Source organism: Hetaerina americana, unplaced genomic scaffold (assembly GCF_022747635.1).
Source record: "Hetaerina americana unplaced genomic scaffold, ioHetAmer1.1.p SCAF_9, whole genome shotgun sequence".
NCBI classification, from domain to species: Eukaryota; Metazoa; Arthropoda; class Insecta; order Odonata; family Calopterygidae; genus Hetaerina; species Hetaerina americana.
In genome coordinates this window covers 14,123,313-14,145,783 of record NW_027287538.1, presented here as the reverse complement: position 1 = coordinate 14,145,783, position 22,471 = coordinate 14,123,313, and the positions used below count along the sequence as shown (strand labels likewise).

The following is a 22,471-nucleotide window of genomic DNA, read 5'->3' as shown; positions in this document are numbered from 1 at the left end:
TTAGGAACTTCGTGTGAAATCGCTAGTGGCACTGTGAAAGGAGGTGAACTTCTTCAGCGTGTGAATTGTATCCTACTAAAGAAAGAAAAATATACTTCTATTGCCATCACCAATTAAGAGAGCCATCTCAATTGATTCTGGCATCCAACTCTCATTCAAGAGTAAATAAATGCATATTGAATAATTTTAGATGTTTCATTGATCAGCTAGTTGCTTTGCATCGCCCAGAACCTAACAGTCGTAAGGAGCAGGTGCTGAGTCCACAGTAGAATATTTACATTCTAAATCAGTTTTTTGGTGTAGTAAAGTAGGGGAAGCAGTCGTAGTTATACAAATGAAGTCTATAAGATTAATATTTTATCAACCAAGTATTCGTTTCTCTGAATTTTGAGTTGAAGATTCAACAATTTTAATTTTGGCCTCATTTGATTTTGAACGAATCCTTTACATTTTGGATGCATTTACTCTCGGCTATTTCGTGGCTGTTCTATTATCCTCGCGAATTAATTTAAAATAATATAAGCGAAATTTAAAAAAAATGTAATTCATTTGAAGTTAGCTATAGGGTGTAACTGTATATGCAAAGTTAAATTAGTCGCCATTTAGACATGCTGTTCCGAGACAAAGGAGGAATTCTCACCATGAGTGTCGAGAGAAGCATAGTCTTTTTTACTCTTAAATGACGTATATCTTCTCTATCAAAACTATACATGGAGTAAAGGTCGCACAATGTGATGGTTGTGTTGTACATTAAAGGCACATTATACGGTTTTCGCCTTTGGAATACAACCGAATCCCTTCTTAGAATATTTTTTAGAATAGTATGCTAATTGTAGGTTTGAAAGGTTTTCGCTTAAATAAATTCTAACTCTAAAGCTTAATGCTGTATGTTTATTTTTAACTTCATTTGTTATTCAGGGAGCGGACGCATTCTGCTTGCCGCTTTGCCGAAAATTGCATGTATTCGGATAATATTCCATCCGTTTCTGCTTGGGTTATCCCACAGCTTTAAGTTATTATGTTACTAAACCGTAAATTTAGTGTTGACGAAAAGTTGATTGAGGTATTCGCAGCCGTGAGAGGATGAAACGATGTCCTTTAAATTCGTCCCTTACCACCCGAACGTCCTGTTATATTTCATTCAATGATATGTGGATGTTGTTATGCCCTGCCCAAGAAATGGTGTCTCGGATTGAATGCTGTATACATTTATCCTCATGAAAGGCAAATTTTCGCGAGAAGTTAGGTAAAATAAAGGCCATCCGAGCCGCTAACCGTCCGAGGGGAATTCGAGTGACAGACCCTCACCCTAATCTAAATACACACGTCCCTCACATTGGCGCTGGAGCCTGTACAAGTGTGATGGCCACTCGACCTTTGTTTCGGTTAGTTCGATTTTGCAAGGGACGTCTCCGTATTCATAATGACTGGTTCAAATGATACCTAGATCGACTCCGTGTTCCGATGGGAGGTCGACCCTGTGCGTATTTTTCCATGATTGAGTCGGTGAGGGCCGGTGTGCTGTGGGTCGTGTCGGAGGCCCCGGATTTCTTCTGGAGGACACAAAATTCCCGCCCCGCTCGTACCGAATACTAGCAAAGACGAAACCCGTGAGAATTCCCGTGAAGAGGCTATTATATTATTTCTTTTGTTTTGTTTATCCGCGAAAGGTTGTGAGTTCTGTGAATTAGGAGGCGGCTGGATTCTACACCATCATGGTCGGCGAACGCGAGTGAGTGAATGCGGTGGTGTGAATGGGAGGGGAATGAAAGAATTCTCATCCCCAGCACTCTCCCCGTTCTCCGTCCTCCATTCGCTTCGCCGTTTCACACATTTGGATTAAATATGAGATTAAACAATCCGAGAGTACGGCAGAGTATAGAGCCCAATCGGGTGCATGGGAGGGGGAGAGTTTTGCAAAATTCACGAGTACGAGAAGTGCGGAATTGGATGATTGAAGGGTGTTCTGTTTGGATAAATGAATAACCGCTCGATGTGGGAGTATGGGAAAGAAATTACAAAAGTGTAATCTGGCCGCGTGGAAACATTGGATTCGACTTCACCCATTAGCATTACGATTTGAAAAAAATTGAATGCGGCAGGGATTTAGATCAATCCAATTCGGAGATGAAGGGTTGTAAAAGTGGGTGGATATATTTTGAATGAAAGACAGGAGAAACCACGAAGACGTGGTTGGGAAAGGGATCGCGGAACAGTTCTCGGATAAAACAAATTATCAGGAAAACAAATTTTCACTTTTCCACAGATTTATTTGTAACGTACATCACTTTTCAGTTCATCAAACCATCTTCAGGTGCAAGATTTGTATATTTCTCTATTCGTCGATTTTCCTCTTCGCTTTTTCATTCCAATGATCGTTAGCACAATTTCTCTAATACAATGATTAATATATATATATATATATATATATATATATATATATATATATATGTATGTATATATGTATATATATATATGTATATATATATGTATATATATATATGTATATATATATATATATATATATATATATATATATATATATATATGTATATATATAGTACCTCTATACCAATAGCCACTCATTCTTATTGATTATATTGTTCAACATTATATGTTCCTTCGATTTCATTTTCCCATTTCTATGTCTCCCCTCATCCATTGCAACGCTCCATATCAGGTATTACCTCGATGCCTTAGCAAAAATTATTTTTACTTTTCACTCATCATTTTATGTATAATAGTCTACACCGAGGTATAATTTCCCATTTCTTCCGTTTTCCATGTGAAATAATTTAATTTTTCATGTGTATCTCCGTTTTTTTATTAAATACATGAAGGGTAATTCAGTAATCTTTAAGTCGTCAAAGGGCCTAAACGTTGAATTATTGTATATGTATGTATATATATATATATATATATATATATATATATATATATATATATATATATATATATATATATGTATAAAATAATCATCACTTAAATATCAATTTAATTGCCTGACATGATAAAGGTTCTGCCCATTTGAATATATTACTACCACAGTTCTGGTGTATTAATACACCTTGCCTTTCACAACGGAATAAATACGCGACAGGAAAAATGTGCATGATTACCATAATATCGGTCACCGAAATACACTTTTCATTCAGGAATTTAAAAACTTTACCTATGATATTTGTGTGCTCAGATTTAGATTCTTTCACTCTGTTTATTAATCCATTTTATCAATTTGTTCTCGTTCCTTCGGTTTGGGCTATTTTAGTTCAATTTTATGTTAGCGGGTGGTAAGTTGTTAATTTATCAGAAGTTTTACGGTATTTGAGAATGTGTTATCTTTTCCATGCGACTCATTATTTACAAATTTTAACTGTCACGGAATTCTGATTTGTACCGATGATTTACAATACTAAAAACGTGTATCGTTCTTTTGAAAACTCCATTGCACTAATTACATATATTTGTCCATTGAATACTTCAAGCAGTTTCCCGGTAATTATTTAAGTTCTAAAATCTTCTAAGTACATCAATATTATTGTGGTTTATCCAATATCAATAATACTACACTTTGAAATGCTATCTCTTTGTAGTCTCGTATCTCCTGTTTTCATAAATAATAATGGAATACTGTATGTTTTCAATCACGTGTTGAAAACAATCTTGGGGTAAACGTGTGGATATAGGTTCAAATGTTCAAATTGGAATGCTGCCTTGTCTGCCCTCTGTAATGTTAAATAAAACCGTGTGCCAAATGGGTCTTTTCACTACCTTCAAAAGGGTTGGCTTTAGGGGAACCTTTTTTTCGTGTGAACTAAGATCCCTACAAAAGACGGTTGAATAATCATCTAACGACACGAGGAATGGTGTAGAATCTTGAATTAGAAACATTGATTTATATTTCAACTGTTTTTATCAAACTTTTGCAATTATTCATTCAATGCCACATTGAAATTTTTGCTAATTAGGAAATCATACAATTATTCTATATCCATTGAACAAATGCATGTCATGTCATCACTTCTAAAATTTGATCAATAGAACGACAATATCTAGTCGTTTGCGCCCTAAAGGGGATTTTTCTTTCATCAATATTCAACCGAAAGCAGTTCCTCTCGTTTTTATTGGTGCTCTTAAATTTATTCAGCAACGCCTAGGCCAATGAATGCGGACTGGTTCCTCTGCTATTTTTTTCACAGCGTTAAAGTATCACCGGGTATATTTTTCCCTCGTGAAATAGAATACCATCAAGATATTTCTTCGGCTCTGATGCCTCCACCATTTCACAAATATAGCGAAGTTATTGTATTTATTATGCATTGTCTGAGCATTAACTGGTGTAGGTTAAGTTATTATTTTAGTAACAGTAAGCGTAGTAATTATCCTACCGTTGTTTGACGTGCGGGTGAAAATTCGGATTTTAAAGGTGAAAAAAATCATTTGGAAAGTATTCCGAATCATTTAGTCAGCCGATCCGTCTGACTTCCGGCGAGCGTCGAAACTCCATTCACCGTGCCTTCTGGGGGGGAGTGAACATTTTGCGCGTACGAAGTCCTCTTGCCCCCCTCCTCCACCTTCCCATTTCCCCCCATTGGGGCTCGCTGCTCGGCAAACTCTAGCAGCAGCCTGTGTGTGTGTGTGTGTTTGTGTCGGTATGTGTGTGCACGTATGCGCGCTTTCGCTTTCGAGGCCAGCGACATTTCCCAACCAACTGGAAGTCGTTGAAGCGTGCTCAAGAGTTTTCGTTGGGACCCGGCCCACTCACACGCCCGACTCCGCGCGCTGCCCGGGTGCGCGCGGAGTAAAATGGATCTTTTATTTTAGCGATTGTGCGTTCCTCCGAAGCCGAGTGGAGGGGTACGAAGGCCGGGAGGCGGGAGAATTCCCGCCCTCCTTCACCGGGGAGAAACACGAGAAATCCGGCGCGTTTTCACGGGTGCCTGAGCCGCCCTCGGGCGCGCTAAGTCGCAGGCAGTGAGTGTGTGTGTGTTTGCGCTTGTGTCCGCGTGTGTATCTTTCATAAATTTCGTGGAGCGGGCGGGCATATGCACCCGTGCAGTTTACTCGCCAAAGCGTTTTGCAACGTGACTGCGTTTATTACTTTGCCTCCTCCCACTTGGTCCCTTCCGCTCATGTTTGTGAATTCACGTGGAAACGCGGTGAGTTCTCGTGAAACGTCACGTTTCTGGATTCGGCGTTTTTGTCGCTACTGAAAACGAAGGCAGCCTTGTTTCTACAGCCATTCTGACTCGAATTTCATTTTCATTCGAATATTGGAGAGACATTTGGATTTGTCAAGACCTATACTGTTTAATGACAAATACTTCGCGTCATTTACTCCTCTAATGATGAAATCAAGCAATCTCTCTTTACTTACTCTCACCACTACCTTACGACTGAATTACTCTTTTATGTATATGTTCTTGATATCGCAGCATTTTCTGATTCATCCAATTAGTTTTACCTTGGTTGTGGGGTTGGCTTATGATCGTTTTCATAAAATAAATTTCAGAAGTAAGAAAACTAGTTGGCCTCATCCTCTCTTTTCACACATATAACCCCTATGAATTAATTGTCTCTTGACTTTTACGCCCTTCAAAAAGCAACGTGCATTCCTTCTTCAATTTATATATGGTTCCTCTATTTCATCTTGTCCTCTGTTATAGTGAGAACTGTTCCCGAGTTGCGTCAGAAGTGCTCCTCTTATATTCACCAATAAACAATTTATTTACTTTTCCAGAAATTTTCTTTGTTCTCTTCTTCGCGTAAATTTCAACACTATTATGTTAATATATTTCTCTGCACTAACGCACAAACATCGTGTTTGATAAAGCCTACTCATTCTTATGGAGTGGTGTGTCAAAGTTTTGGCAATTCATTATACAAAATATTGTTCCCAATATATGGAATAATGGAAAAAGGCGTACCTGAAATCAGGCACGACTTTTTATTTACTATATTCAAATGTTAAATTTGTGTATTAAATGTTCTATTTTCCTTAAATTCTGAATTATCTCGGAATTCTACTTCACAACTCGAGTCATGCTTGAGCAGGTGTGTGTCTAGTTCTTTGAGTGTATTGCATGTAGCTCAAAGAGTAGGCTTTATGCATTAAGGCGTATAGTTCGTGACTGAAAGTCAAGAAGATGTTTGAATCAGTGAAAGAATATATTTATTTTATTAGTTGGTCCTTTGGGGGGAAATATTTTTTTCGAATAAAATTAATTTTTTCAGAAATTGAAATTTTATTATTCTTACTTCGTTAATGCTCTCATTCCCTTTAAATTTTGGGTCGTTAAGAAGAAAGGAAAGTTTGCAACCAGAAACGGATTCCGTGGGAATTGGAACAAAACTCTGTAAGTTGAATCTAATGCCAGTCTCTCGACCGCAGCAAGGTCTCTTTTCATTTTAGTGGTGAAAATTAGCGTGGTGTATTTGATAATTGCGGCAATGAACTTTGAATTGTTATACTGAAGTCTATGCATGTCATTAATTAGGAAGGCGCTACTTATGCTCATTAAATCACAATTTAACGTTTTACGATAAATATGCACGGTGACATTAATGCGAATTTTTTCAAAGCATTTTAAAATATCTGGTTAATGTATTGGAAATACTTCCGTAATCAGGCTTTAGTTTGAGGGAATTCCAGCATTCAAGTTGCAAGAAATAAAGACGAAAAATTTGTATATTCTCTTCTAAAACATATTTTGGATCGAATGAGTTGAATTTTGAGAGACATTTCAAGGAATAAATCTGAAGTGTCTCTTTGAAAAAGAGCAGAAATAGAATTTGTAATGTTAGTTATAAAGTGGTTTTATTCCTCTTTGTTTTATTCGTGAAATGGAATATAACTCTTAGCGTATGACTATTAGCCATGTATGTATTTGGACGGCATTAAGTAGAGTAAGTTTACGGTGGGATAAACCAAAGCTGGTTTGGTGGAACTAGGGAGCTATTTCTACGATTTGCAGCAATCAACACAAAATCCGACTTGATATTTCTTTATTTTCAGATACAATTTCACAATTCTTAATTTACTTGGAAGTAAAATTTTTTTAACACTCATGAAACTGTATTCACTATGAAAACAATATTAAACTTTGAAATGAACTTTAAATACTATGCTAAGAAAAAGTAAAAAAAACAAGAATATTTGTTCCACTTCATTTTTCCCTTTTAACTTATGAAATTTCTTAAATATTGAAATGTAATGAAATAATTGACTTTGTAATTCCACACACTTTTTAAAGTGTGTGGAATTACAAAGTCAATTATTTCATTACATTTCAATATGTTATGCAAATTCCACAAAGTTACGCCTGAGACAACAAATTTCTTAAAGATGAAAATAATCTTACATGTCGATTGGAGAAAGTTATAAATTTCAATTTCGATAATGAGAGCGTTATGTGTAGATCAGCGGTAACACATGTCAAAAGAGGTACTCGACAAGTACAATGTATTTGTGAGTGAATGTATCCTTGGATCCCGCAGATAGTTCGGTGCGACACCCGTTTAAAACAACTATTAAGCCTTTTGTTCACTGCTAATCAATGGCTTACAAGAAATAAACATAAAGTAAAAAGTGTTAAGAAATGCGCTATCTTACATGCATGCCTAAATAAGTTCGCTGATAAAAGAAATTAAAGGCAATAAGGGAAATTTTCCATTTAAAAAATACCAAAAATTTAAGCATAAAATCAATTGCACGATATCAATCACTTCAAATATAGCTCTCCATTCATTAGATCTGGCCTAAAATATTATCATTCAGCTATTAAATTGTGGTAAACAATTTTTATTATGAAACACTTTGCTCCAATTTTTTGATGAAATCAAAATTCATTTAATTCGTGAAAAAATTTCAAAAACCTTTGTTTTTCTAATCGGTTCTTTGATTGCATTGTTTTAACGGTCTGCGGTTTTGAACAGAAGAACCTCTCACGTAGTATTCCTGTCACGGCAACGAATATTGAATTTCATTGAATTAGTGTCATTTGATCATCTAATTAATACGCAGTTTCCATTTCTTCTTGTTGCTGTGGTTCAAAATCTCTTCCTTTCAATGAAACTTTCTTTTGACAAACGAAAAAAAAATTAATTACGAGTCATGTATATTGAAAAATATTATTTTAAATTTTGCTTCAAAATGTCTAGGATATAGAATAACTTCGAAAATACAGGCGTTCGTTCATCTCACGAACCTGCTCCCCAAAGTATCGCCCGTCGGTAAATGGAACACCGTAATTGTGAGAAGCGCGAAGATTGATTTTTTTTTTAATTTCACTCTAAAACTGTGCTCTCCGGCATCGTGATTAACGCCAAAAAATAACCAATGGAGATTGGAGGTATGCCTTCAAAGCGGACGTTTGGCACCCTTAAAATAATGTTCCTGCTCCCTAATTTGACTGCAATGCTGTTAATTTGAGGGGGGAGAAGGGGGTTGGTAGGAGAGTTCGAGAGAGGGGAGCAAATAATAAATCGCTCCGAACACTCTCTTTGTCGTTAATCAAAACATTTTCGTCGGAGGAGTCGGGCCAAAAATAAATTGCTGCAATTATCCCCGGCGGCAATTAAAGAGCGGAAAAATGAAGCAAGTAGTTTTCTCGCGTTCGAAATAAATAAGCAAAGCACCGCCTTAAAACTCGTTTCCATTCAACGGCGGACCCCGAAACACGTGGAAAAAAATAAAGGAGGCGGAAAAGAGAGAGAGTGAGAACAACAGCAAAACGGCGCAAAAGGCGCGCCCGATTAGCGAAGAACTCTCTGGGAATATTTCCCACGTGCCGAAAGGTAACTCACCTCCACAGCCCGTTAATACTGTAGTCGTCGCTCTAATTATTTTCCCCCACGACGATCCCCCGCCGAGCATCATCCGTTTGCGCCCAGGGAGAAAAAGTGAATAAATAAATAAAGCAAGCGAAGGGAGTCTGCCTCCTCCCCCAACCCTCCCCACTCACCCCGCCCCCCTTACGTCCCCTCCTGTCCGCACTTACCGTGCTCCTTCCCCCTCCACTCGCGGCATGGCCTAGGAGAAGCAAATCGAAAAAGTTGCCCGACTGGTTTTTGATGCGCGCTGCACTGTTAGGAAGTGATTTGGTGGTGGCGCCTCCTCCAGAAAGACCCGCGAGTAATCATTCTATGCCGTGGCCGTGGAAAAATAATCCCGGAGACGTCCAACCTCCCCCTGCTGCCTTTCAGTCCACCGACTTAACGAACGCGTCTGCAGTGGAAACTTCGCATGAGTTAGATATGCGTACAATTCGATGACCGCCTCCACTACAAGATACAGCCCGTACGTACGCAGTTGGTGTTTTTTCCAATCTTCGCCTTTGACCTCCGAGGCAATTTTCTTCTGCCGGAACATTTAGTAACGTGGAATTTCTACAATAACACGGCCTTATCCTTGCTTCATTGCATTTATTTTGCACAGAATTCCCTTCCGCCTTTTCCTTTGCGGATTGTAAATCACCACGAAACGTTTCGCAATGCCGTGACTCTCAAAATTCATTGCAAACAATTACTTCTTGGAAATTACTTGATTGACCGATATTCCGTTTTTCCTTTTATGTATTTCGAGTTTATGAAGATCGTCAAGAGATACAAAACTGCCTTTTTATTTATCGCGAAAGAGATTTAGACTACTGGCATTGGGCTGTGCACACGAAGTTATTCGAGAGTACGATGGTTGGATAAGAATAAAAGAGAGGGGCAAAGGCTTATATGATTCTGGAAATCAAAGGCTGTATTCTGCGCAAAAATATGAAGAAATACTACTTCCTTATGCGCCTCTTCGCTTCACTAATGTTACCAGGCAGTTCAAATGGCCACCTTTTTTCATCCTAGGATTCTGAGTTTTTCGTAAATATGTGTTTTATTATATTTTGCTTTTCACAAAAGTTTTTCACATTCGACTTATTCAAAAATGTTTGCTTTTTGGAGGATATTTCTTTATTTTCCCTCTATCTATGAAACGTAAAATTAACTGCTTTTCAAATGCGTATAAAGAAAACACCATCTTAATCTGCTGAAATGTAATGCAAAAAGATCCGGGCCATTTTGTAATTTTCAACTGTCGTATTTTAATGTAAAAACTAACAAAGTGCACAAGGAGTTATTTGATAAATTAATTTAACTGACTAATTTGATTACAAATGAGTGATAAATACACATAACTGTTACTTTTTATAATTACTAAAATTTTTGTATTTGTAAAGGTTTTTTCTAATAACTCATCATTTTGTATATTAATAAATGTTCTCGTCCTATTGGCATAAATTCGATTTAAAACTAGGAGTGGAAACTCGTATATAATAAGATATGTGATTCAGTTAATTTTTATGAAGAGTCATTACTAATATCTACACATTTTCACAGTGGTTTAGCAGCTCAGCGTACGGTAATAACTGAAGAAAAGCAATGATTACCCGAATGCGGGCCGTCATTTGTGTAAATAAATTTCTTTTAAACTGTAATGCTGTCGGTATTAGACTCCTGAGGGGAAATATGCTAACATGAAAAAACAATGGCTTTAGTGATAATAATAAATATTTCTATGTCAAATTACTCCATATATTATTTTAGTAGAATGAGAATGTGGCTTTTGAATTGTGAAATAAATCAGAAATCTATCTGCGATTCCTGGATTTTGGATTTAAAGATGAGCGTTGATATGCATATGTATAACTTGAATTATTGCTCTGGCATCCCATTTGTTTAGGAGGCACGTGTCACGGCTCTGTGGTCTGCATATGATTGCTGAGATCGTGAAAGGTTAACGGAATGTTTTGATTTATAATATTTTGTTCCTAAAAAAAATAGTACTTCATGAAGATTGCTTCAAAAAACCATTTGCACCAGAAGGAGCAGGAAGAAATGAATTTGGTGGTCATACGTTTGTTTAAAATATTCTGAATGGACTGAATAATGCAGTGGGTCACACTCCAGTATTTTATTCCGTGGCCTTATTCAAAACGAATTACTTAGTATATAATAACACGGGTAAAGTGCTCTAGGTTAAATGTGTTTTATGGTAACTGGACTGATTTTTCAGAAATTAAACATGCTTTAGCCATTTGCCCTTTACCCATGTTTACATCTATACATTGCTCTGGTATGTTTGCCATCCATTTGAGTGTAGTCGATATTTGCATTTCATTCAATATTATTTCCTGTCAATTCGAATTCTCTCTTAAAATACAGGGTCCGTACAATAAGTATCGGGACTGGTTCCAAAAATCAAAATTTATGGCAGTTATCATTACTATTTCTTGATAATCTTCAAAATACATTCCTCCTGCATCGATACACTTAGTTCGGCGCGTCTGCCACTCGTCAGAAGCCCGCTGGAAGTGGATTTTCAGAATACTGTTGAGAGCCTTTGTCGCCGCCGCTTGAACCGCCTCGATGGAGTCGAAGCGATATCCTTTGAGCTCCTTTTGAGCTATCCTTTGAGGTAATGACGTTGCCAAGAAAATCTTCTTCTTCCTGACGCAGTCCAAATTGTTTTGCGAAATTTCCATCCGCGACAGTTTTTGATACTCGCTCAAGACTCTCGGCACCAACTTCGCGCACACTTTCCTCATCGCAAGATGTTCTGTTACAATAGTGTGGACGGTTCCGACTGAAAGACCGGTCTCCTCATTGATAAGGGCGATGGTTAAACGCCTGTCATAGTCCTAAACTTTTTTCACTTTGGCCACCTGAGCATCGGTTGGAGCGGTCGTCGGGCGTCCGACGCGGTGCTCGTCTTTGACGAGCTCCCGGCCTTCCTTAAACATTTTGTGCCACTCAAAAACTCTAGTGCGGCTTAAGTCATCATCCCCATAAGCCTGTTCAATGAGTTCAAGGGTCTCCGACGTGGATTTCCCGAGTTTAACGCAAAACTTCACAGTGTAGCGTTGCTCGACGGTGTACTCCATGCTGGAGTGACAACACCACAAACAATCACGCGTCACAAAAATCCACCTCCTGTCTCAACGCATGCACGGAAGTAATAAAATGCGCCTGAGTGGTGCATGACCCCTCTAACGAGCCGACCGATCGGACTCCCATCCCAACGCTCCTTGAGGCTACAGTCACGATACTTATTGTACGGACCCTGTATGAACTTTGTTTTCTATTATTATGACTAGGAGTTATTGAAGGGAAAGAGGTCTCCTTAAATCTTTATGGCTGTCGACTTCCCTTAACCTCTCGCTGTGGCCTCTTTGAACAGCATTTGGCAAAGATCTTTCAATTACAAGCTCCCATATTAAAACAATACGATTTGCATTTTCTTAATATTTATTACAATTACTTTTGCAAATGCCCTTGCGGCGGTTTGCGGCGTATTTGGCTAATGCATCTTGATCAATTTTTAAATGAGATCCGAGAATGAGATAGTCTCTATATTTTTTTATTCCATTAGTTTGATGTGTGATGAATGCAAATTCACACCATTTCGGCACTTGTCATTTGAATATATCTCCACTGTATGGTTGATGAAAGATTATCTTTTATTCAGCCTCGCATATGATTTTCAGCCTTTCCCAATGTTTTTATCCAATTCTAGTACGAATCTTGTCATTGAAAATAATAGTTAGTATTCCATGGTTCAATATTTTATTTTGTATATATTCTCGTGCTGTTTCGTTCATTTTATAAGGCTGTAGGCATTGGTAATTCATAAAACAAATATCCCTTGCTTGGTATGTACCCGGGAAATATTCATGCACCATCATAATTAATAATTATCACTTTTGTACAAACGATTCTCAGGAATATTAATATCAGAAATGTGGCAAATAGTATTTATAGAAAATATTTGTCATAATACGAAGTTCTGGTGTTTAGAAATCCATCGTTTTGTATTCCATCGTTTTCTTATTTGGCGACTGAAGTACTGAAGCTAATTTTCTTTCTTTGAAATTTCTAATATACTTTACTGCGAAATTGGCACTAAAGCCACGTGAATATGACTTCAATCAAATGATGCTTAATGTCCCAAAAAATCAAATAGTAAAATATCCCTCTAATTCTGGTGACCAACATACGTACATAATGATGTTGGCCGCTGGGAATAAAATTAAAATAACTAATGTAAAACCCTTAACCATTTTTATTGTGATTGATTTTTAATTGCTTAACACCTAATAAACTTTTCTTTATTCATAGCACTAGGTGTTGCGATTGGATGCGATACCTCTGACTGAAAATTTAATTTTAGGTACCTGTCAGAACGAAAACTAAATAAAGTTAGTCACGAACCGTGACACATTAATCCCAAACTGCGGTGTTGTGCAAAATAATTGGGTCCTGTTTCTATTGAATTTATTTCACGATAGGCCAAACTCGAGGAAGGATCAGATGATAATTTGTGCAGTAATTTAATACAGTTACTTGTTATGTGCTTGCACGAATATTTCCATTAGCCTATACTATTTTATTTACTTTTTAAATTTGAAGGTAATGCCGGGGAACTTTATCTAAACTTTAATTTTGAACCGATGAAATCAATATACTTAGGGAATTTTGTGATCAAAAATGGAATAAAATAGATCTAAATGTTTGAATTAATTGGTTGTCACGTTTTGGGCTTTGATGGAAAAGTTTGTAGAGGATTCCAAGGAACTACGATTGAAGGGGTTTGTGCGAGGTTTTACAGTTAGAACTTCCAAAAACTCCTTTAAAATACAGTTTTTGTTTGTTTTTTAATGGCAATAAATTCTATACGAGTACCTTAGACAGGAAGTAAATCTGCATATGAAAGTTATCATAAAATTTGTGTACGAAAGACTTTTATCATTTATTGCCAATATTTAAAGACCAGATTGTTTTAGCAACCACTTAGGATTATAATTCGAAATTTGGATATATTTTTGGTCATCTTTATCGTGTCAATTCTCAAGTTATATTTCATGTAAAAGGGCTTGAACTGACTGATTTTCAATTCATCTTAAGGAACAAGCTCGTAATATATCCAAATTCAATCTATAATACGTCACCGTTGAAATTCATCTCCGGGATAATTCCGCTTATTTGAATCCCCACTTGACGCGAAACAGTTTTCGTGTTCGATCCATTTCCAGGGGTGGGAATATCCAAGGCCAACTGAGATTAAAAATGCAGTGGAATACATTAGTGAAATCAATTCAATTAAGTTTAATTAACATAGGCAATTTTTTTCATTGGGGAAAATTCGTTCTCTCTTTCTATCGAAGCAAGAAATTTCAGCGAAAATATTCAAATGCTTTCTGTCTATTGATGCGTCGGTTTAATTCCATTACTGGAGCTGCGCTAGGCTATTTTTTCAATTTCTGCCAAGTTAAAAAATGGTGTCTTCCATTTTGCATGTCTGTTACTAATTTAAGTGGAACCACCTCAATAAAACCTCAATAACTGGCATTCATTTTAAAACTTTGGTGCAAAATAAGCTTCCCTGGGTTACCGGCATTAATAATTATTTTTATACCACAATCCAAACTAATCTTTTGCCAGAGTCGGAAGCGCACGTTCTTCTTTTCTGCCACCAACAGTTCTCTGGACGCTTTTGTTAAATATACGCGTGATGGTAGAGTAACGCAAATGTGTATAACGTGAAGTTTATGTGAAAATGTTATCTTCTGTTAAATTTTCGAAAATTAAGATTCCCTCTTAAGTTCCTCATCTATATATGATTGTTTTTTTTTTCTAAAGCAACCCAACTGTTTTGGTTGTTTTTCAGTTTCGCTTCAGAGTTACCCAGCACATTTGCTCGTATCCTTTTTTGATGCCTTTCATGCTACCCAAAAATCCTTAATCTAATAGAACAGCCTAATTCCACCGTTGTAGATTATTCCAAAATACCCCCTTCATAATTTTACATTATAAAATTTCCCTATCATTTGTAAGGAAACGTACAGACTTCCCACCAAGAGAGTCCGGGTTCAAATCCTGGAGACAATAAATATTTTTCAGAGGTATCCCGATCCCTACTTGTGGTGCTTCGTGGAGAGCACTTTGAGTGAGTACGCCGTCCGTCGGATGGGACGTTAAACAGCGGACCCCTTGGCACCCTTCGACAAGAGTAGCCTAATATCAATGCCGGTTTTCTCTCCACCCTTCCTTTCTCATCGATCCCTAATGGGGACTATGACCTCAGCTCTCGGTCGCCTTCCATAAAAACTACAACTACTACATATTATTTGTCATAATTTAATCTAGTATCCTCACCATTTTTCCTACCATGTCATGTCTTTATTAAAACTCTTCGCAAAAGGGATGCTTTCTATTTAAATACATTGAGGTTAATGTGAATGCTATTAATTAGTCATAACGAATTTATATTTTTATAATATAAGACCAAATAAATTCTTTTAGCCTGACTTTGTGGAATATTTCCATCTTGAAGATAAAGTGAAAATTCAAAAATTCTACATTTAACGTTTATTGAAAACTATCATGGATTCACCGCTGAGAAGCTCTGTCGGATAAGCTCTGTTGATAAATCCCCACAGTGGTAATACAATGATGGGAAGAGTAAATATTAATCGTGTAATTATTTCGTTTCATTTTTTCTGTGCTCTATATTCTGCACTCTGTATTAGTGTCATTATGAGCGACATGTGAGGTCACGCTAATTCTCTGAGCTAACCCAATCAAAAACTCCTTTCTGTTTGCGCTTGAAAAAGCAATATCTGCGTGAATTCCACGATTAGGGTGGTCATTATGAAGGCTTTGAAGCTCGGAAAGAGCCGAAAGCTCAAGGTGATCAGATTTATGTCAGTAATGGTACCACCACCGAACACGTCCCAGGTTTTATACATCTTTTTTAGAGCTTCCCATTCTCTGATTTTTATCGTTGCATCCAAGGATCAGATGCGCGACGTTGTCTATTCCACCGCATGACGGACAAAGGGGCGAATCGGCTAGCCGTAGGTGATGCCTCACTTCCCTCGTCATGACTGTGTTCGTGATTAGGTTAAACATTCCACTACGTGCCTCATCGTTCGCCCTGCTGGTCGCACAGTTTTTCCAAGAAACCGTTCTTTTTGATGTATTTTGTTGCTGCTCGGTAAGCGCTATGACATACAGGGTATTGACCCTAATTGCTTCTCCATCTCGCAGGAGAGAAGCGACCTTTTACGTTTCTCGAATGCCCTCCGGTGGCATTCGTCGCGCGCGAGTTCCTGCCACGTGTCCTTGAGGAGTGCCTTGCGCCACGTGTCGTCACCGCCGAGGATGCGTAGGCTGAGCTTCGCGTTGACCACCTTCGGCTTTAGAGCTGTATCGGTTAAATTGAGACCACCCTGCTCAAACGGTCCATAGAGCTGGTTTCGGGACACTTTCTTTACGTAGCCATTCCAGATCATTTGGTTGGTCGCTCTAATAAAGTATGCATTGTATTTAGCGGGTAAGGGCCACAGATGGGCCACATACCATATCCTTGGGAAAACAATCAGGTTGAGGAGGCGGACGCGGGTCACAACCAGGGAGTGAAAGCTTACCAACACTCCATTTTACGTGATGATCAATAATTCCCCAGTTTCGCTCAATCGTGGGAGCCAACTTCTTCTCCCACCAGAATCCTAAGATTTTCAGCGAGGGCGCTTCTGACCAACCGATGGAGGTCGAGGGCCGGTTGCCCTTCACCAGCAAAAACCTGGATTTCTGGTTGTTGAAGAAGATACCGCCTTGCTCATACATGACGTTAATATGTCGTGGGCTAGAGCCATGTGGAACGGGTCGTCTGCGAAGAGTTATGTCGTCAGCGTATGCGACGCCCAGGCAGACGGCGCCGTGACGGCGTACCCCGATTCCACTGCTCTGCAGTCGTCTGAGTAGAGGGTATAAGGCAGAGGCGAATAGCAGCATTGACAGCGGGCAGTCCTAGCGAACGGAGTTACTGACGGGGATGGGCGGCGAGGTGGCATTCTTTATCTTAATTATAGAGCATGTTCCGGTGTACATCCTTGAGACGGCACGAATGAAGTACTCGGGGAAGGCCATCGTCTTGAGTGACGAATTAAACGAATAAATAATTATCTTTCTCATGTCCGCACCCCGGAGTCGACTCTCGGCGTTTGCTTAGAAAACGGCATTTCATCGATAGGTACGTGAAAACCACTTCTCGGGTCGTACACTACTACCCTAGAGTCGAAGCATCGAAAAACCGATCTTATGATTACAATTCCGTGTTTCATCTCATCATACCATTAACAAACAGCGTGAATGCTATTCGACCCCCTTTTATCCTGTTTCTCCGCTCAAAAAGACTTTGAAGACTCCTGCTGGCAACTACGCTTAAAAATATTTATTTGATCGGAAAAGGAAGAATTTGGTAGATTTTGATATTTCTTCTAAGCGTGTTTGGTACGACAAACCTGAGAATATTTTTTCTCGTAAGTATTCATTCTTAAATAAAATTATCTTGATGATTTTTACGTGAAATTTTGTCTTTTTATGTGTGAGATTTGAAAAGTGAGACATTTGTATACATACGTAGACTCAAAATACGAGCATTTTTATCACTAATGGCACTTTAAAATTCTTTCATTAGCTCTAAAGTTTTGTAAGAATAAATAACATAAACAGTATAATTTATTGTTCCTCAAGAAATAATACTTAGTCATTAGAGAAAAAATTGTGAATAAATGAAGAAAATATCCTTCTTCTATACTTTGAACATGAAAAATCAAACAGGGCTATCAAAAGGCGTAATTTTTATTTAACTTTCGTAGTATAGCCTTCAATTACTTGTTTTGTTGACTATTCTTAGGCAGAGGAAGAGCAAACAGTAGTTTCGCGGTTGGATTAGTAACCGTTTATCGGTTGATCATCGATTTCCAAGTTAAATGAGCCCGTAAAATTCAACAAATGATCCGAATCCTTTTCGCCCATTGGATATAAAAAAAGGAATACCTCGTAGAGTGTTTGGGTGTGAGGCTTTAATCCCATTATGATTTCACACAAGAGGAGGTTTGTTATAGGCTCTCTCTCATTTCTTCCTCTCCGGAAGCGAGGACCCCTCACTCCGTCACACAAACGCGGGGACCAGACCCGTTCTCTCTCTCTCTCTCGCTCGGAGGCAGAAGTGATTCGCTCATTTCCACTCATTGCTATTCAAGAGCATTCGAAATCTTGCTACCTCGATACCCGTGTGCTGTCGCACGACCCCTCCCGGCCGCTCCGACGTACCGGATTGGGCGGGGGATGGGGGGCTAGGGGAGGGGGGAGACGAGGAAAGACGGGAGAGAGAGAGGGCGAGAGTGAGTTGGTGGTACCCCTTTCCCACTCCACGAGAGTCCCGCGCACACACAAACACGGACGTACACTAACACGCTCGCACTAATTCCATTCCACCATTTTCCTCCCAGTCCTTTCCACGACCCTAATTTGCAATTACATCACTTGCACCAATCGACACGCTGCATCAACTCGTAAGCGACTCCGATTGCCTCAGCTGCCCGACGTGTTGCCAAATCCTTTCTTTCTCCTCCACCCACCCCGGCCCACCTTCTTTATTCCTCCCACCCACCACCCCCTCACCTCCCACCCCCCTCACCTCCCCACCCCAACACCCTTCTTCATAATCCTTTCTGCTTTCGTCGAGCACGTAGTGAGGGCTTTGGGGCTCACGTGTGCACTCGCTCTCCGCAATTCGTCCCATCGCCCCCATCCAAGGATTCGCCCTCCTCCCCCTTCCCCCTCCCCGACACCCTGATGCGTGGTCATGCAAATCCGATCCAATGGCGAGAGAGAGAGAGGAATATATGTATATATATATATATATATATATATATATATATATATATACATATATATATATATATATATATATATATATATATATATATATATATATATATACATATATATATATATATATATATATATATATATATACATTCAAACACGAAATCCCGCCAAACGGCGAATAAATACTCATATATACAGAAACAGATATAAGGAAAAGGGATAGGAACACATATAAAGGACGAACACAATAGAAGTGGGGAAGGCGGAATCGAACGGATCACAAGAGTAAAAATATTTCCTCAACCGGGACTCGAACACCGGATCTTTCCGCTTGCCGGGCGGATGCTCTTAACCACTTGAGCTATCGAGGATAGTCAATTTACCCTGAGATCCGTGGGTCTAATATGTCGCCAAGCGCCCCGATTCTTTCAGCCAAGAGATGGCGTCAGGGGGCTGTTTCACCCACCAAAGGAGAAATAGACAATACACAAGGAAAGGAAAGGACAGTGGTTAGAATTCATAGAACATCATACAGGAAAGGAACAGTGCGTTTCGTGGCACGCATAGCCAGAAGAAAGAGATGAGCCACATTGGCCAAATACACATTCAAACACGAAATCCCGCCAAACGGCGAATAAATACTCATATATACAGAAACAGATATAAGGAAAAGGGATAGGAACACATATAAAGGACGAACACAATAGATAAATAGACACAATATTGTGTTCGTCCTTTATATGTGTTCCTATCCCTTTTCCTTATATCTGTTATATATGAGTATATATATGAGTATATATATATATATATATATATATATATATATATATATATATATATATATATATATATATATATATATATATATATATATTTCACGGGATGCGAGTATGACAACCGCTCCTATGGACTTCCGCCCATAGTCTTTACTCTTTTCCGGAATGGAGAAAAATTGGAGTATACGGAATCCTTTATATCCTCGATACGATCATTCCTTTCAAATTGATGCGTATTTAATTCTCCTATTAAGTCATATGGTTTCCTTTTAGAACGTGATAACTCAGACATGTTGAACTTCATCATGTGAGACAGCCAAGACTACGTTGACCCCGACACTTCTCTCTGATCACGTATTCCCTTGATGGTGTTGGTAAACATTTATGCATAGGGTACCCTTGTTTCGCAGAGAAATGTCGTATTTATTTCGCCTGCTCCAAATTACGTTCTAATCGCAACGTTTAGTTCTTTTTTTAATCTCATATTTCCTCAATTCCTCGCCTTTTGCTTCTTAATTTCTCTCTTTGCTCCACATGGGCGACTCCTATATTTTTCTTTTAATGAACTTGGATGGTGGTGGTGAGAATGGTGATTCCCCGCACACGCTTGACCCTCAGGCCATTCTTTTCCCACTCCACGTAGTTTTACCGCCAAGGATTCTCTTATCTCTTCCTGTATTTAGCTTTCCCCTAAGTCGCCTAAATATAATGTCAAAAGTTTTGAATTATGGGGACAAAGATATTTTTTTTACCCCTTATATTAATATTTTGCAGAAATTATCTGATATTAAAATTAATAAATATATGCCAAAGATTGATGTTGTCTACATTTAGTTTGTTTTAGAAACTTCTCCATGGGCTAATTTTTGAAAAGGGGCTTACGCCCTGAGGGACTGATAAATTAACTTGCTTTGCGAATTAATCCACCATCGATTAGCACTTCCGAAGAGGGGGAAACAGTGATTGGCGAAGAAATGTTACTGAAATTAAAATTTCAATGGTGAAGGAATTAAATAGAGCGCGCAATAGATTTCCTAGAGTATTTTTTTTTCTCTGTTGAACAGGATAGAGGGGGCAGCACAGGCCAATACTCCACCTTCCCGCATCCCCGCATCATCGCTTTAAAAATCCTTTACCACTTCTTTCAGTTTTACAAGGATATTTTTACAAAAAGAGAAATTATTACACATAATAAAAATCGCCGGAGCCATTCCATATTATCCGTTATAAAATACAAGTAGTAGCTTTTAGGAGAGGTGACCAACAGCTGAGGTCATTTGTGCCATAGGGGACGGATAGGAATGGAGTAAGGGTATAGAGAAACCCGGCGTCGGCATTAGCCTGCTCTCACCGAAAGGCGCCAAGGGGTTGGCAGCTTAACGTCCCATCCGACGGACGGCGTACTCACTCAAAGTGCCCTCCACAAAGCACTTTACGTAGGAATCAGGATTTAAAAAAATAGGATGGAAGGTAGTTCCTATGGGAAAATACCAATGGCACGTTGTATTCCATTTTCACTATTAGAAAGAATTTGTTGTCTCAGGCGTAACTTTGTGGAATTTGCATAACATATTGAAATGTAATGAAATAATTGACTTTGTAATTCCACACACTTTTTTAAGTGTGGAATTACAAAGTCAATTATTTCATTACATTAGAAAGAATGGCCAATTAAATATGAAAGAGAGAAAAATAAGCAGTTCAATCATAAAGTTCATCATAATTGTGATCCCCGCGTGACTGTAGGATGGCTTGAAAAACTTCAGACGCCGGGTTGCCTCAATTCTTGAATGAATGCTGGAAATCACCAGGGTGACACGATTTGAATATCGCGGGGGAAGCATATGAGTGCCTGATGCTGGGAAATTATTTGTTAATTACATATGTGTTCCCGATTCTTCCATCATTTTTTTTAGAGAGAGGTGTCTGCGCAAATGTGTTTGACAGAGTGAAAACATTTCTGTTCGGCCCAACAGGCCTCCTGCTCTCTCCTCTATATTGGTATAAAAGGCAATAAGACCATGGGAAACGATCGAATTGTGAAAATAAATTCCTTAACATCGAAGATCTTCTCATGTTCGTCGGTGCTTGGCGTGTTTGGGCGGCGGCCAGACCGTTTGTGCTCGGACTAGATGACCCCTGGTTGAAATCTGTTTGCTGCTTTCGAGACTAGGATAAAGAAATGTGCCTAAATCCCAATTACATAAATTTCATACGTGGTGCATTGCCTAGTGCGAGGCACCTAATTAACATGGCGTAGGATGGAGATCTAAGGTTGAGTTGCATAGAAGTGCAACTTCTGCAGAATCTGCTCTTATAAGATCATGGCTGGATGAAACGATGACGATGATTTTGTAGTAAAATTATGCAAAAAAGGATTACGATTTTTTCCACCATTGTTAAATAAGTTGTAATAATTGAGAACTTCCTTCAAACAATGTCCGTTGCTTGACTTGAGGTCATAAAATTACATTGATGTAGAGAAATAACGACGTTTCAATTCAAACGACCGAAATCAAATTACTATTTTCTCCAAGGTATTTTTAATTAATTTCCAGTTTAATGGGAAAATCCATCATGTTGAGTATTGGACACGCATAGACAGCTTCGTGATTAAAGCAAGAGGTTGATTTGTTTATCCATAAATGCATCAGAAGTGGAGTCATCAAATTAATCCTTTAGATTCATCGACCTCTAAAATTCCGTTTATTGTTTTTTTGTTCGATTTCGCTTCTAAAGCAATCAAAATTATTTCTTTTTCTCGCGGATAAAAGATATCGGTTTTATTCCATTATTGGGAGGGTCGGAATGAATACAATTAGTACTCTTTCAGAAATTATTCCCATCATTAGAAGTTGGTGATCGGTGAATGTTGGGAGGTTTTGAGGCAGCGTAGGGCCTAATTATCCTCCGAGACCCACTCTCGGAACCACTATTCCTATTCCGTACAAATAACATGTGTTAGTTGTTGGAAG

At 38.5% G+C, this 22,471-nt stretch overlaps 1 non-coding gene across 1 annotated transcript; it reads right to left on the bottom strand.

Annotated features, from left to right (window-relative positions):
* Positions 1–19,015: 19,015 nt before the first annotated feature.
* On the bottom strand, positions 19,016–19,091 carry TRNAA-GGC (transfer RNA alanine (anticodon GGC)). Its single transcript has one exon. It is a non-coding gene; the product is annotated as a tRNA-Ala (tRNA).
* Between the last annotated feature and the right edge of the window lie 3,380 nt (positions 19,092–22,471).